An 18,064-nucleotide genomic window follows, 5' to 3' on the forward strand; every position below is an offset into this window, starting at 1 on the left:
AACACAATTAGGAACCCTAGGTGTTTGTTTGAGAAGAGGTAGCTCAAGCTGAAGGGGTATTGCCTACGCTCACTGGGGAAGTCCATTGGTGAGCTTTTAATTTGTGGCTGTGACTACCTCTTAGCAGATGTGTAAGAATTATTTCTGTGTGTGACTTTTGCCTCTACAGAACTCTGCTCTATGCTGTTATCTCTGAAGAAAATCCCACTCTGTGGTCTAAAGCTATTATATGGACCTATATAGACCCCAACAATGCCTTTTCAGGATGGTGGTGCTTGTTTCCATCACTTCTCATAGGAAATCATATCATTTTCCCTGTTAGCAGTCCTCACTGAGATTTCCCTAACTTCCTTCACATAGAACATCTGTGCTACTGAGTGAAATTTGAAAGAGAAAGACCTGTTTCTATATTTTTCTTCCTTATCAACCATCTGGATTTTTTTTGTCTTTCAAATAGATATATATTTAGGGGTGGTGGAGGGGGTGGAAGGAGGAATCACTCAAAGAGAGGACTCTTAGCTATAACTTCAACTTCCTCAAAACCTAATGGGCTCTTGCGTGTGTTTCTCTTATAGAACCCAAGATCACTGCCCTGTGATTTATCAGGTGGAGGGGTGTCGGTTTAAAATGTTAATCATAGTAACCACCAATGTGTTGACCTGCTTCCTGTTCACCTCTGCTTTGGATAGTGGAAGAGCATCACCAGACTCTAATTCAAAATAGTGCTATTAATATTATTATTATTATTATTATTATTATTATTATTTATTTTCTGGTTTATGTATCAAAGGATATCTTTTTATTTAAAAGGAAACAACAGAATCATATTGAAAGATCATGGCATAGTTACTGTGTTACATGTGGAATGATAAGAAAGGAATACTTGGAGGGAGAAACTGGGAAATTTTGAAACTTCAGGAGAGTTTTTGAGTGTTAGAAAGAAACTGGAAGGTCACAATGAAAAGAAATATATTGCATCTATTTTGCAATGAGCTTTACTAGGCACTACAAAAGATATTATTCTTGGAGAAAATAGAGCTTTTTCTCCCTTCCCTTTTGATTTACATTTCTATGAGCCAAATTTTCTGGTGTTTTAATGATCTGTTTTAAAGATAAAAAAGGCCCTTCTGTTTCAGAATGCAAGCTTGCCCCAGAGAGCACAAGGCTTTGTTTGATTATGAAGCTTGTTTGGGTATGGTGATGTTTTTATAGCTTCTGCTTTGCTTCACAAATGGCCATTCTGATGCATCTTTCCAGGACCAGCTTAATAAATAGTTTAAAAAAATGGAAGGCTGTTCTCTTGGGAAATCCACCACTGTGCTTTCTCTGAATACAGATCCACAGTTCTGGAGGGAGATTGGCTCTCACACACAGCTAACCCCAGGCTATCATGCAGGAGGTTTGGGTATGTGTGCATGAGTGCAACTTCAAAGGACCCCCCTAAACTTCCCTGTGAACATGTCACAGTAGCAACAGAGAGGGAAAGGTAGAGATTTGGTGTTTCATTAATTTTGCTCATTTTGTACTCAGATGGAGCTGCAGTGAAGTTTGGGCCCAGACACAACTGTGGAAAGTCCTGCTAAAGTGGTTTAAACCTCTGTGATCTCAAAATTTGCCACAAAATTAGGAGGGTGTTGGAAGAAGGAGAATGACAGTAAAGTAGACATGTTGGCACCTCAAGGCAGATGTGAGAAGGCAACACAACCTGCTCATGTAGCAGGTGAGTAATGGCCAGTCCTAAAGATCCAATCCTTCCAGATGCCCAGATACCATTCACATGCAGAGTGTCCTTTCCTTGAGGAAGGATTGGGTCTTTTGACTCTTAGTGATGGCCTCTCAGCAACACCCTGACAGCCAGGTCCCAGAGAAGGGTAGAGTTTCCTGAGGATGCTGATATATTTTTGCTAGGATGGCAGACTTGGTAGAAAGGGAATGAACTGACATTAGGACTTAATGATGTTAATCACTAACACTTATTAAACACTTGCTCAATGATCCTGAGAGTGCTAAGGATTTTATCTACATCATCTCATCCAATGTATAAAATAACCCTATCAATTATGTATCATTGTTATGATTTTATAGATGAAGCAGTAGTCTCAGAGAGATTCTCAAAAGCAAAATATAAAAACAAAACTAATGAAGCAATCCTGAAGGTTGTCTCATAGTGGTTCAGCTAGTAAGTAACAAAGGTTGAATCATTTTTGTTTGACTACATGGTCATACACATAGAATTATGTGTGACATGAATAATTTTGGTGCTATATGCACACTGAGTCAGCAACCACTATTCATAAGATGTGGTTTTTAAAATTTGGGAATGCCCAAGAAGTACCTACTGCTCAAATTACTTACCTGAGCATTTCAGACTGGTGTCTGGAAACATTCCTTAAGTCTGAGGATTTTGAGACTTATTAAAATTAAAGTGTCCCTAAGAAGGATAACAGCTTAAGATATTATTCACCCTGGAAACTCCTTTTCTCTGGTCCCAGCACAGGGCTTAAAACAGTTACAATAGTCACACAAAAAAAAATGTATTTCTAAAGTTCTACCTACACCCACTCAGTAGGATGAAAGTTCTTCTTAAATTCCTTCCAGCTAATACTGGAACCCCAAGACACATTGCACGTGTCCTCCATGAAGTAGTCCTCTTGGCTTCTAGGAGTTGTCTCTGGTTTCCTACTCTTTTACTTTTGTTTGTTGTGACAATATCTCCTATCACCCACCAATCCCAAACCAACCACTGCTGTCTGTGCCCATTCAAGGCATCTGTTCTGTCTGTAGCAACCATTGAAAAAGATGCTCAAGTCTGATGTGGAAGACGACATTTCTGTGCTCAGGGAGTTGTGTTTTACCAAAGCAGCATTTATCATCCCACAGAAAACATCCTCTGACACCACTGGTACTAGCCTCTTTCTTTCCAGTAACACAACCAGGCATAGAGAACTAGCTCTTTAGTATGTAATTTGTTCATTTATTGTAGTCAGTTACCCTGGGGCTCAGGTGTAGGACAGGAGGCTACCTGGACAACAGCTACTATTCTATGGTAAGAACTATCTCTTGTTAGGTGTTGTCACGTTGTTTTCAATTCATAGTGATCCCTTGTGACAGAGTATAAGTGCCCTGTAGAATTTTCTTGGCTGCAGTCTTTATGGATGGAGATTGCCAGGTTTTCTCCCATGGAGGTGCTGAGTAGGTTTGAACTATCAACCTTTTAGTTAGCAGTTAAGCTATTAACTGTTGGTGCCACCAGGACTCCTTGTCAGCTTTCTAACCCAGCACTACTGAACTAAGCTGCAATAGCAAAATTCTCACTGCCTCGAGACCCTGGTCCCTCACTAAATGTTCTTCTGTTCTCCAGAGGTGCTGAATGTGCTTGTATGCCAGGTTGAAGCAATCAAGGTGCAAATGTGGAACCCTGAGATGATGCATTCAACATATTTTTCTTATTTGTAGGGTCCCATTGTAGGTGAAACCTTTGTCACCTTGGAATGAGTGGAGATACTGAGAGATTTCCCTAGTGGGATTGGAGGGAAGGGCTCTGGAAGATGAGGTATTATGGAAAGGACTCCAGAGGCTGTATTTGGTTTGCTTGTTGTACCTGCTTCCAAGATGCTTCCCACATCTCCACATTGACAGGGTGTCCTGGTGAGCACACTTTAGAGAGTAGATGGGTATTATCCCCCACACGCAGTCTGCTGAGACCGAGAAATCTTCACAGTTACCTGCTGGGGGAAATTAGCAGGCTTCACAGCTTTTCAAAATTTTGAAATGAGCAAGAAAGAAGAAACAAGAATATACATTATTTTTCCAGGTTTATGCGTTAACTGGTTGTGTAACTTCGGTCAACTCAGTTCAGCATAACTCTCTCAGATTCACTTTCTTTAACTATGGATAGAAAATAGCCATACTGGCCCTTCTCTGTAATATTGAACTGATAATATAAATGTGTAAGTAAATATCACCATTTAAATATAAAATTAAATTTCTATAAAATATAGAATAGATGCCTGGAACTCATATCTTAGGCAAAAGTTTCTTAAGTCAGTTTTGGTCATCCCACACAAACTATACCAACTTAAATAGTTATTTGCTCTTCTCTCAGTTTAACAAATATAAATGGCATCATTGTCTAATCCTAGGATAATTCTGGTCCTTGTTATTTTTCATTCACATTACTTCACTATGTCCTAGCTCTTCTCCTCATACCTTCACTCATCCCCCATGTGGCTGAGAAGTCACCAAAGCACAGTGCATATTCATAATGGGCCCAGTTGGGAAATGCTTTTTAATAGATTTCCAAACTTCTGAGATATGCAAAGGCTATTCGTATCTAGCATTTAATCACCCTTACCAGATTTCCAAAAGAAATAACCTGAGACAAGTTCAATGTGCACTCTGAATTAGCATGTGTCTTTGGCCTAAGTTGTTTGTTCAAATTTGTTCATTAGAATCACCTGCAATTTTTGAAAAACAAGCAGAGAAAAACCCTGATGCTCAGACTTCTTTCCTGAAGGATTATTTTTTACTTGATTTTAAAGTGCAGCCAGAGTTGAGACTCACTGATATCGGGCAATCCTTTCCTCTGTCATGGCTCAGAACCAGAGCAGGCTTTGTTTCCTGTCTCTCCCAAGCCATAGCCAATGTTATTCTCTCCCTTTCTTAACACTGTAACCAAACTAAGCCAAACCTGTTGCATTGAGTCATGAGTATGAGTTAACACACAACTTGAGGGCAAATGTCATTTGTGTAGATTGAATGCTGAGGAGCTGTGTATTTTGTCAAAGGCATAGGAGCTGGTTTAGGTCATTTGGGCTGAGGATGTCTTATGATGGACAGTTAAAAGCAGGAGTAGTTCCAGGCCAAGTTAACCAATCTGTTCTCCAGAAAGCAAGAGTCCACAGAGAGAAAGAAAACAAAGATCAAGGCCCAGATTTCATTTGACTCCCTTTCAGAACTTCTTTTTTCCCATGTGACAACAGCCTGTGGAAGAGCAGAGTTTAGAGACAGGAGTCCCTGTTCAAGTCTTTAATACTTTTGCTTGCTACAGGAAGCTGCATTCCTATATTAAGGCCCAATAATATACCTGAGATTTGCCCAACTCCTTAGGATTCAGCCTGTTGGAAGTAGAGTCAGATAGTGACCCAGAAGTGTGGAAAAGAGAAAAATTTCCTTTTATTACCCTTTCCAGATTCCATGTAAGCAGTCACCCAGGACACAGGGCAACATGCTGCAAGTTTGTCATCAAGGAGATGACCTAGTGATGGACTGAAGGCTAGTTTGAACTTGTGCTCCGCTCTCTCCCTCTGATATACATGCAGCCCTCATCCCTTAGCCTGGCTGTGGACTTTCTTCACAATTGGCTCCTTTATTCTCCAGTCTTTTTTCTCTGGCCACCCCATACATACCTAATGTAGCTGTATCCTGCCCATGTCTGAGCCTTTTTACAAATTTTGATCTCTCTGCCCTCTGCTCTTTTTTCCTTGTGGCTACCTCCTAGTGGCTTATCAAGTCCCAACTTAGGATCCCCGACTCTGGAGTACCCCTCAACCCACAGTCTTCTCAAGAACTCCTCTACTGCATTTCTATAGCACATTCTGCACACTTTGTCCACAGAAACTATCACTCCAAAATTGCCATTTATTTGTAAGTCTTTTTCTACTGAGTATTCCAGATTAACATCTATAGTTAACATGGCAGTCAACATCTGTAGTTGTTTTGTGTAGTATGGAAGCTCTCAGCTTCATGTGATTATTGAACACTTGAAACATAGCTAGTGCTGCAGTTAAAATAATAATGATACTATTTTGGGTATATTGAGTTAAATAAAACATACTAAAATATTTCCATATATAATTTAAGTATATGTACTTGAATAAATAAATATATTAAAATACTTTATTTTGTACTTTCTACAGTGTGGCAAAATTCCATATATGGTAAAATTTTACAGATATGGCTTAAGTATTTCTCTTAGACAGCTTTGGTCTACAATATGAAACAAAGGATTAGAAATTGCTCTTTACATTGTTCCTGTTTACACCTTACACTGCCCCCCCCCCTTTTATCTCCTTCTCCCAAGTCTCCTTCTCCTCGGCACCGAATTGGAGATAAAAAGACAACTAAAACCTTGTCCTTACCGTTCAATTCTCTCAGAGACATTTTATTAGTCCTCCAAACTCCTATGAACAGTTGTTATACAAATAATTATCAGTTAGTTCCCTCATGGAATTATTATTTATCCTGAATTATCCAGTAGTTTTATTCAGTATTTTTAAGATTGAAATTGCCCCTTCCTCTCCTGGATCTTAGAGAATTTTAGGTTCATTTTATATGTAAATGCATTTATGTTCTCAACCCTCTCAGGGTTAGTGAAATGGTAAATGGTCAAGCTCTGATTTTATTGACTGCCATGTGAATCACACCAAGAATGAAAAAAAAAAAAAAAAAAAAAAACAGTGAGGACATGGCCAACCACAGATCCTCCTATTAATACACACTGGCTGGGTTAAAAAAAAAAAAAAAAAAAAAAACTAAAACCAAACTCACTGCCCTCAAGTAGGTTCTGACTCATTGCAACCTCTCCTTGGGTTTCAGAGGTAGTATCTCTACAGAAGTAGATTGTCCAGTCTTCCTTCCAAGGAGAGGCTGATAAGTTTGAACCACCAGCCTTCTGGTTTGCAGTTAAATGCCTTAGGCACTACACCACCAGAGCTCCTCTTCAATGGCTTAGTGGACAAAATATGTGATACTCAGAACTAACCAGTGAGAAATTAAATGAAAACTGAGGTTGGCTTAAATGTGATACCTGGTCTTACATGCATTTTCAATTGTGTTTCTTCATAAAGTTTTCCCTTTCCAACCCAACTCTCAGTAGTTTCTCTCTCCTCAAGTCTGAGTTCTTGTGGAACTTTATAATACATTTATTTGGCAATTGTTAATTTTATATACCTTTTGAAGGGTTAATAACAGGTATTTTTTTTCACTTCTTGAGTTTTTTATTACCAAAAGACTATGAGTTAGTGTATTTAATTAGATATTTTAATTTAAAAATACATATTTTTCAATTATTATTTGAATTGCTCCACACACTGTGTGTGTATATCTCCTCAATGAGCCAATAAACTAGTATCTTTCCTTTGGTAAGTAGCTCCTATATGACAGGTATTCTACTTGTAATACTTCATTTAACTCTCTAAACTATTTTACAAGACCATCTTATTGTCCCTATTTTATATATATGATGACAGTGAGTCTCCAAGATTTTTGTCATTTCCCAAAATTATGACTGGTAAGTGCTAAAGCCAAAGCTTGACTCAAGGTCCTTTCTACTTTAAAGCCAAGGGCCTTCAAATTTTCCTAATGCAAATTTATATCATTTGGGCCTGGCAAGATATCTAGCACAAATAAAATGATAGTTCAAAGAAAAAGGACAAATTTCCAATACTCTAGTTTCATGTGCATGAAGAAAATCTGTTTCCCTTACTGATTCTCTTAGCTGTTTTCTTCCTTTTCCACTTTTTAAATTCTCTCTTCTTTGTTAATAGTACAGGTCATTTTTCCAGTTAGTTGTTTGTTGTTTTGTTTGTACTGTAAACATCATAATTGTTTCCCCCATACTTCAATGACATCTTCCAAACACCACCCTTTTTGACTTTTTGACATTTCAGTTTCAAGCCCTGCTGTGATTCTTGTGACCCATAGCTGCATGAGAACTTGAAACAAGCAGACAGCTTTTGACAAGACCCACTGTCACTAAATCTGTCAGGCATTGGGTCATAATGAGTTTACCATTTGAGAGACCTGCATCACAGCTTTTGTTTGGGTTCTTCCCCTGCTTCACCTCCCTCTACCATTTGAAGTAGATTGGCACAGACCAGGTAGTTTTCAAAGTAAGAACATAAAGACATGAAATAATCTCAGAAGAGGAAAAGGCCACACAGCTCAATATATTGAACTCTTCTGTTAATATTTCCGGTGATTTTCCTTTTTGGTGAAGGAGCTTTGCTGATTACCATGACAGGATGTAAAGGAGTGAGGAAGTCCTTTCTAATATAATTGTGGAGGGGAACTGAGAGAGTATCAGCCCAACTCCTACTTTTAGAGATGAGTGAAAGAAGCTCTTAGAAGTCAGTGGAGTTCCCTAAGGTGTATAAGTACGGAGGCTAAGTCCAGATCAGGGAATGGGTACATGAAGAATGGAGCAGTGTCCATAGCAATACTCCAAATGCTGCCTCAGCAAAATTAGACCCATACACTGTGGAGCTCTTTCATAAGCAATGTTTAAGCCTTTGGAAAGGGGCAGTGAATGAAAATTTTCCAAAGTTCTATTTGGACATTTAACAGATGCAGTTGCCTAGCAGTCTGAGACTCAGCACTCTGCTTTGATCTGTGCTGAAAGGCAATGTCATCTGGCCCCAAGAACAGTGGATACTGAGAGCAATAGGGACTACCCAGAAACACACCTAGTCCAACTTCCAGCAGAGATGGCCTGGATCTCTGGGTGAGGAGACAGATCCTGCAGCTAGATTATCCCATGGGGATGATGGTGGTGGGGTGTATATTTTGTTGTTGTTGTTTTGTTCAGACCATTTCCAGTGGCTCTGTAGAAACTTTTTAAGTACTAGGCTAGGATAATCTTCCATAATAGATCCTAATAGTGCTGAATAGTGCTGACAGATGTTTAGGACAGGGATTGGAATTTCTGAAGCATGACACCTAACTATTACTCCCTCTTTGCTCTTAGTAAAAACTCCTGCTTTTTCACTAGTTGCCATTCTAGTGAAAAGTTGATCCAAAGTCATAAGGAGAGCTTACTCTCCTGAAATATTTAGCACTAACAACACCATATCCCTAGAATATGTGTTTGTTGTTGTTGTTGTTGTTGTTGTTGTTGTTATTGTTATGTGCCGTCAAGTCGGACCTGACTCATAGTGACCCCTCCTTGGGTTTCCGAGGCAGTATCACTATGGAAGTAGATTGCCTCATCTTCCTTCTGAGGAGTGGCTAGTGCATTTGAACTGCCAGCCTTCTGGTTAGCAGTCAAGTGTGAGTTGCAAAACATTTAAGAGTCCTTATGATTTTTTTTAAGGCACTCTGGTGGCATAGTGCCTAAGGCATTTGACTGCTAACCAGAAGTTGGTGGTTCAAACCCACCAGCTGCTCCATGGAAGGAAGATGGGGTAATCTACTTTCTTAAAGATTTACCATCTCAGAAACCCAACAGAGGCTGCTATGAGTAAACATGGATTCTATGGCAGTGAGTGTTTTTTGTTTGTTTGTTTGTTTTTCATGCTTTTTTTGATGAAACCATGGTAACTACTTATAGTAAAAAGTAGTCTCAAATATATACTGTCTTTTCCCCTATGTTTTAGTCATCTAGTAAATGCAAGATACCAAGCCAAAAACCAAACTCACCGCCATCAAGTTGATTCTGACTCATAACGACCTCCTTTGTGTTTTCAAGGCAGTAAATCTTTACTAAAGTAGATTGCCCAGTCTTCTTTCTGCAGATTGGCTGGTAGGTTTGAACTGTCAACCTTCTGGTTAGCAGTCAAATGCCTTAGGCATTACACCACCAGGGCTCCTTGATGCAAGGTATAGGGGATGCAAATTTTAGTCAAACTCTGTACCTCAACTAACTGATGGTGTTTTGGCCCTCTGGAGCTGCTCTAAGAGTAAATACCATAAATGGGATGGCTTGAAAAAACAGGGATTGATTCTCTTAAAGTTTAGAAAGCTAGAAGTCTAAGTTCCAAGTACTAGCTCTAGGGGATGGGTGAAAGCCTCTCGACCTTGGGCTTCAGCTCTGCCTCTTGCTCCCAGCCCAATGAATCTAGAGGCTTCTTTTAACCCAGGCATCTGCTGGCTACTGAGGCTGACAAACCCAAGGTAAACAAGTAAAATGGCACAGTCCCAACATTATTAAGCAACATGGTAGGCCACTAATTCGAGTCCATTAATAGTCCCAAGACTGGCAGACAACATGCAGGCTGCTGAACAATGACTTGGCTACATGCAGGATCCATGCATGCCAAAAGCTTCAGATATATTTCTCAATGTTTCTCCTTATATACTGGTAGCAGACCACATTCCTAAGGCAGCTACTTAGTTGCTCCAGTGGATTCTACCACAGAGTTGATTACTAGTCTCATCAAGGGCAATAACTACATCCAGCTGCCAGCCACTCAAAACCAGGTTCAGCCAAGTTGACACACAAATACCAAAGATGGTTAACAGACTATGCTCTAACTTTTATTCTGGAGATACTGTGATAGTTGAAGATGTGTCAACTTGTCTGGACTCCAGTTGTGAGTGGTGGTTCCCATGATGGGATCAGATGACTGAGTTCTGAGCGGCCGGTCTGCCCAAGGGGAGTTTCCCCAGGGGTGTGGCCTGCTTGCAATGCTATTCCAAGGACAAGCTGGAAGAACGGCATTCCGGACTATATACTTCCTTGAGTGAGCGGCTCGCCGCTCGCCCTGGAGGTTTCGGATTCATCCTTTGTTGGGAACAGCAACCAGCGTGCTGCGTGCCAGCTTGATTCTCTCGGCTCTGTTGTGCTTATGGGAACCAGGCGGCTCCGGGCCTCATCTCCTCCAGAGACGAACTTTGTGGCTTGAACTCACCTGCCGTGCGTGTGAAAGCCAGGAGGCTCCGGGCCCCATCCCCCTCCAGAGACGAACTTTTCAGCTTGAACTTGTCGGCTTCTACACGCTTGTGAGCCATTTACCTAAGATAAATCTCTTTCTCTCTCTCTTTCTCTCTCTATAAATATATATATACACTTTGCTGGTTTTTGTGTTTCTCTAGAGAACCTAATCCAACACAGATACTCATAAATGTTAAGGAATCTTATTTTATCTTGTGTGTAGTCGAGAGCAGGGGAATAGAATAAACTTCCCTAATGAATGCTCCTCAAAATCTATCTGTTAACTGACATTTTAACTGAAGTGATAGAGTTTCTGTTATTTCACTTGACCCTCTAACCCCTTTCTCCTTTCTGTGAGTGAGGAATAATTTAGTGTTACTCAACACTTTTTTCTACTGCAACAACAGATAGTGTACATACATACTTGCTTCCTTGAATACTTCTAAGACTATGCAAAATTCTGTACATGCTATGTGTAAGGAGGGAAAAGGACAAGCGAGTGAAAAGACTGAGTTTACTTGCAAGGCTTAAGTAACTGGAAACAGACAATGAAACAAATAATCTGATTTCATATTTAAAACTAGAAGAGTAACTTTTTGCATAGTGAGTGTAAACTCATTGAGAACAGAGACCTGATGTGTATGTCAAGGTTCAATAAATATTTCTACCTGAACCAAACCCAAGCCACTGCTTTTGGAGTTATTGTGACTCATATCCATTTCTTGTTCTGCTCTCTCCCTGTTAGTGTTGCTGTTTTATTTTCATAAAAGATGGAGGGATAGAGAGTGTGGCTGGAGAAGAAAAGCTTTGGTAATGCTCACATGACTATTTCCTCCAAAATAAGCTATTAATTAGCTCATTACACACCAGTATTTACACACATATCTTCAGATTCTCTCTATTCAGTCCAGGAGAAAATAAAATTAAAAAAAAATATTTGAATTTCTTTTTTCATTCTTTATAAGCTTGAATTGTTTTATATTTCTTTACTTGCAAAAAGGAAATAATTGAAACTTCTGGGAGTGGGGGGCTTATTTCTCTGCATGTTGTGGGAAGACAGTTTTCAGTAAGACTCTCTAAAGATGTGCACTGTCCTGCCTGCAAAGCCATCAGAAGAAGGAGCTAGGGAGATGAGGTAGGAGGAAAGAGGGTTCTGTTTGAAAATTGCTCCAGGAGCCATTCTTAGCTCTGGGCAGTAGCAGCTGGAGGGGACTCTGGCAGGAAGAACAAAGTATTGAGCTCCTCAGACCAGAGTCTGATTTTCCCTGCAGCTCCTTAGTCAGACAACTGCTTATCAGGAGCCTTCAGATGGGAGACAGGAAATTAATGTTGGACTGTGTGTCCATTTGTGCTAAGCTGCTTGTGGTTGCTCAGGAGAATGCATATGCTCAGAGCCCTGGCCACAACTCTGAGCTCTCAGAGAACAATGCCAGGCATTTCATAATCAGGATTGAGACCTGAAAGGGAATGTGGCCTCTACTGAGGGGGTCAGGGCATGGCAGATTGTTTAGCCATGACATGATAATGATTTTTGAGATGGAGAGATTGGTGGCAGGTACAATTCTCTGTGAATAGATTTAGGGGGAGAACAATTTTTTATTGACTGTTAAATGACTACAGGCTTGGGTATAGGATCTCTGACGCTCAGGCTTCAATTCTTCCTGCCAAGCCTGGGGTACCAGTGGAAAAGTCTGGAGAAAACAAACCTGATTCTGTGATATTACCCTGGTTTAAGCAACAGCTCTATAACTCAGTGGTTAAACACAGGCTTTGTTGTTGAATAGACTTGGATTTGAATTCTGTTCTGCTATTTACTAGGCAAGTGAAAGTGGATGCTACTTAAATGCTGTAAGCCTCAGTTTTCTCCTCTGTGAAATGAAGATAATATAGACTTTATGGAATTTCTACGTATGGAACTTTGGGCAGGAGAGTAATTATAACCCTTTCCTCACCACTGAATTTGGAATCATGAGTAGATAACAGTCAAACAAAAACTTTTAGAAGTAGAAAAACAAGAAGATTAAGTATATTGTTGTTAGTGTAAATTGGAGAAGATAATTTGTGCCTGAGATAAAACTGGTCTTGCTAATATTCCTAGAATGCAATTCACATATCTCAACTGCAGCCTTCTGTCTCAATTTACCCATCCTGTGGCACTTCACACTACATATGTATACATACACCCTCACACACATGCACACACACAAGCACATATATGCACACACACATATGCATACATACACACAAGCATACACACAATGGGAATTTCCATCAGGAAGAAGAATGATAGAGTAAAATGAGTTCAAGCTGAAAATGAGAAAAGTGAATTGAGTGCACTCATATTTATATTATTATTATTGAAAAAATTTCATATTTATTATAAATATATTTATATTATTATTTAATTGATTATTTATTATTTTATTGATATTGATATTGCTTTTCTCCCTGGTGTATCTCTAAGGACATACACTAATACTTTTTATAAAAGGAAGGCAAAACAAAGTAACAACAAGAAGCTTATTATTAAACATTCCCTTCTTTTATTGCTGTCTTTGTTTTCCTGAAGATTTGAATTGAAGGAAAACATTGATATCAGTGGTTTCAGTCTCTTTGCCATTGTATCTGGGTGATTGATCATGCCAAGGGGTCCAAGCTTGATATTCTAGCAGATGTTATGGAGGTGGGATCTACAGTACTGTAGGACAGTATATTTCACAGCTAAGATACCTTAGGCTTATGCTCAGAGCTCCAAAGCTGGTAGAATCCCACTTATGGAATCAGAATTTAAAAGGACTGCTGTGGCAATCAACTGTAACCTGGAGTCAGAACATTTGGTGACTCTCACTTCTACCTTGTACTAGCTAAGTAACTTCTAGTACTGTTGCCTCTCTTAAACTCATTTTCCCCATCAAAATGAGGACTACATACCTATTTCACAGGGTTCTTGACAGGATCAGGTAAAGTAACTATTTTAAAGATCTTAACAATAGTAGGATTTCAAAAGGTTATCTGTTGGATCTAGAAAGAATAGATATAGCAAAGAGTCATCCAGTTTGCCCTCCACTCCCTGTCTAGTGCAACATGAAGGTCAGAGAATTGAGAACAATATAGGACAGGTCATAGTCCAAGGTCTTATGGCTTATGACATCTTTTATATTGTAGTATCTATTTTGCATAATATTATAACTATCTAGAAGTGACTCAGATGCATCAATTAATACAAAATAATAATAATAATGGATACATAAAAGTTTTGTTTTTAACATCAGAAAAAAATGATGTACTTTTTGAGTTGCAATATGCAGTATGACTGGCAATTATTCATACTAGTCAATCATCATATTTTCTTTCTTCCAGGAAAACAAAATTATTAAGAAACAAGGACTTTTGGGGAGGGGAAAAATTAATTACTTCTATGCAGACCTGGGTTAGTGGGTTAAAGAGAAACTACAGGAATTGACAATCATTTGAAGGTGAATATCAAGGACAATGGATGACAAGGATGAATAAGTAATTGAGTGTGAGTGGCTGGTGCTAGAGTGAGGGGGGAAGGGTTCATGTTAAAATGAATAAAACTAAACATGTCAGGAAATAGAATTTGTGGATAAAGTGAAAGAAAAGATGAACTTAAAATACCAATAGGATATTAATGTTGCTGTTGTTGTTAGATGTCACAGCGTTGGTGCCTAATCATAGATACCTTATGTACAATACAACAATCACTGCCCATCATGTGCCATCCTCACACTGTGTTTGCCATGCTTGAGTTCATTATTGCAGCCACTGTGTCAGTCCATCTTGTTGAGGGTCTTCCCCTTTTACACTGTTGGACTATTTTACCCAAGATGATATCTTTCTCTAGGGACTGGTCTCTCCTGTCAATATGACCAAAGTATGAGAGAAGAAGTTTGGCCATTCTCACTTCTAAGGAGCAGTCAGGCTGTACTTCCTGCAAGATAGATTCATTCATTCTTATAGCATTTGCTAGTATATTCAGTATTCTTCACCTACACCACAATTCAAATCAACTACTTCTTTCTTATTCATTGTCCAGCTCGAGGTTCAATATTGTAGGATTCTATGGGGGGAAAAAAGCAAAAGGAAAGAACACACTCAGCATTTCTCAAGGTGAAAAAACTGAGGAAAAAACTTAAGTCTTGAGTTGTAATATTGAAAGGTTCTAATATGGGAGCTCTGGTAGCATAGTGGCTAAGGCACTTGACTGCTAACCAGAAGGCTGGTGGTTCAAACCCACCAGCCACTCCTCGGAAGGAAGATGGGGCAATCTACTTCCATAGTGATACTGCCTCGGAAACCCAAGGAGGGGTCATTATGAGTCAGGTCCGACTTGATGGCACGTAACAACAACAACAACATGGGCAATATATTGAATAATGCATGAAACATCAAAAGAAGATAGAAGAATACACAGAGTCTATACCAAAAGGAATTGGTCAATGTTCATCCATTTCAGGAGACGACATATGATAAAGAACCAATGGAATTGAAGGAAGAAGTCAAACCTGCACTGAAGGAATTGGTGAAGAATAAGGCTCCAGTAATTGATGGAATATCCATTGAGATGTTTCAACAGACATATATTGTGCTGGAGGCATTCACTTGTCTATGCAAGAGATTTGGAAAACAGCTGTCTGGCCAACTGACTGGAAGAGATTCATATTTGTACCTATTCCAAAGAATAGTGATCCCACAGAATGTGGAAATTATCAAACAGTATCTTTAACATCACACACAAGTAAAATCTTACTAAGGATAACTCAAAAATGATTTCAGCAGTATATGGACAGAGAACTTTCAGAAATGAAAGCTGGATTGAGAATCCAGCAGATTGCCTTTTGCTTTTCTAACTCCAGGTCTTTGCACACTTCATTATATCAACTGACTTTGTCTTCTCAATCTGGTCTTTGAAATCTGTTCAGCTCTTTTATTTTGTCATTTCTTCCATTTGCTTAACTACTCTTCATTCAAGAGTAAGTTTCAGAGTCTGGGTCTTCTGTCACTGACTTACTTCAAACTTGCCACTGGGGCAGAAGATAGTGATTATCCTAGAGAAGGTCTTCCTGGCTAGGGCATTTTCTCTGGCACCAAGGACTATGTCCGGCTGGTACGGTGTAAGAGCCCCCTCCTGCTGCCACTTGTCCAGCTAGAGAGGGGTAGCACGTTCCCCCTGTCTCGCTCTGGACTCCCTTCTTTATCCATTCAAAAACAAGTTTTTTTTTTTTTTTTTTTTTTCTCTCTCTCTCTCTCGATTAGAAATCCTGTCCTGGAAATCCAAAACATCCATCTATGGTGCATTTTCCCAACTCCTGGAGTATACTTAGAATTATTACGTACTTACCAGGGCTGAAAATCATTCTTGATTTGGCTTTTTCCTTCCTTTAGGAGATAAGGAGTTGCCTTTTTTCCCGAGCCTTTTAACTAACTGATCCAGGACCTTGTCCATTTGGATCACCAGCTCCCTGGCTACCTCTATGTGACTTCCCCCACCCAATTGAGTTCCAGTTTCTTCTGGGCTCCAGTCTTTAGCCCCCAGCGGATCTGCTTAGTCCCACCTGTGGGACTTCAGATTCAGAATTCCCCACCCAAGAAGGCAGCCAGCTCCAAGGCAGCCAGAGAATTGGGTATCAGGTGTGAACCTGGCAGCTCAGGAGTAGGTGCTCCACTCACCCACACAAGAAGATGAAAAAGCATCAAGAGCTCAATATATTGATAAGACTGGCTGGGGCAGCAGGAGAAAGAAGCCCCAGAAAGGCTTAGGCCACTGGCTGCTTCACACTGAGCCACCTGACTCAGACTCTGAGTCCAGCTCCAAGGAAGAAGAGGAATTCTGTGTAGTCTGAAGTCCCTCTCATTTTGTCAAGGGAGATTATTTATGATGCTGCAAGATCTGTGATCCCCTCTGTGCGTTTGTCATCCTCGTGGCCTGAGTCATGGCCTGTGTTGGTTTGGTGTAGATGCAAGTTGCTCTCAAGGAAGACCTGGATGCCAGCAAAGAAAAATTTAGAACAATGGAATCTAATCAGGAAAGCTCATTCCAAGAAATTCCCAAACAAAACCAACTTGACAATATTGAATCTGGAGAGCAAGGCTTGAACAATGTCTGGATAAACATCACAGAAATGATAAGCAGATTACTCTGTTGACTTCTGCAGTAAACCATCTCAAAGCCAATGTTAAGTCACCTTTTGACTTAATTAGCCTGCCTTCACTGTAGAGGGACTTCAGAAGAATGTAGCTTCGGTTGATAACATTTTAAACAGTATTCATCTTGCTATGGAGGCAATACAGAAAACTGTGTATGTACACAAGAAAAACGTGGAAATACTGCAGAGTGATGTGAATCAGCACTACTTGAAGGAGACCAGTGAAAGCAAACAAATCACTCCATCACTTTCAGTCACATCAGAACTTGACAATAAAACCCACAGTGAGAATGGGAAACAGATGGGTCATAGAGCAGAAAAGAGAGTCTTTGGATCAAGTGACCAACAGAATCAAATCACTAAAAACCCACAGCATAAAGGGAGAAGATAGTTCAGATACTCAGTTATCCAAGCTCAGAGAAAAACTGCAGCTGATCAGTGCTGTCATAAACAAACCTGAGAGCACCAGTCCTCCAGAGACTGCCCATGAAGAGCAAGTACAGAGTTTTACATCAGAGCCATCATCATTGCCCAAATTTTCACAGTCTCTTGGATATCACACTGAGAAAGCTACCCAGCTGAGACTTATTTCCTTACCAGGAATTTCAAGCATTGAAGATCTTCAGGATTTATTGCAAAAGACTTGCCAGGACATGGATAGATAGCTGACCTACCAGGAAATCTGGAACTCCCTAGGTTCTGCCTGTGCCAGAACCAAAGAGCTTGAGAGTGTTTGATTCTCATGGAGATGGAAAATACTCATTCCTGGAGCTAAGCATAGCTTTAGGTGTCTAGCCTCATCAGGCATTATTTTGGAACTAGATACATATGCTGGACTACCTAATATCTACTCAGCTAACAAAAACAATCCTTTATTTATGCCATCAATCCTCCAATCCTCTAGACTGCTAGAGCAGACCATTGCCACCTCTTAGCTTGTTTGAAGAAGCTATATAAAATTTATTTAAAAAAAGAAAAAGAAAAAGGATCATTTTACTTAGAATATGATATTTAGGAACCTAGGATATCCCGAAACCAGTAAGATCTTGCCTTTTAACACTGCCAGAAAAGAAATAAAGCCCTCTTTTTTTCTCTCACGCTCTCTCTCTCTCTCTCTCTTTTTTTTTTTTTTTTGAGGGGAAGATACCTCATCTTTTAAAACTGGAAAATGTATATATACAGAGAATTAGTCACTTTTTATAATTCACATAAATTTGCCTTAAATTAGCTGCACTTTTTATAGACT

General features: G+C 39.6%; 1 pseudogene; it reads left to right on the forward strand.

The window, feature by feature from the left end:
• The first annotated feature begins 16,354 nt into the window (after positions 1–16,354).
• On the forward strand, positions 16,355–17,613 carry LOC103203660 (annotated as a pseudogene).
• The last annotated feature ends 451 nt before the right edge of the window (positions 17,614–18,064 follow it).

This window comes from Orycteropus afer, unplaced genomic scaffold, assembly GCF_000298275.1.
Source record: "Orycteropus afer afer isolate SDZICR_OR568_19922 unplaced genomic scaffold, OryAfe1.0 scaffold00221, whole genome shotgun sequence".
Taxonomy (NCBI): domain Eukaryota; kingdom Metazoa; phylum Chordata; class Mammalia; order Tubulidentata; family Orycteropodidae; genus Orycteropus; species Orycteropus afer.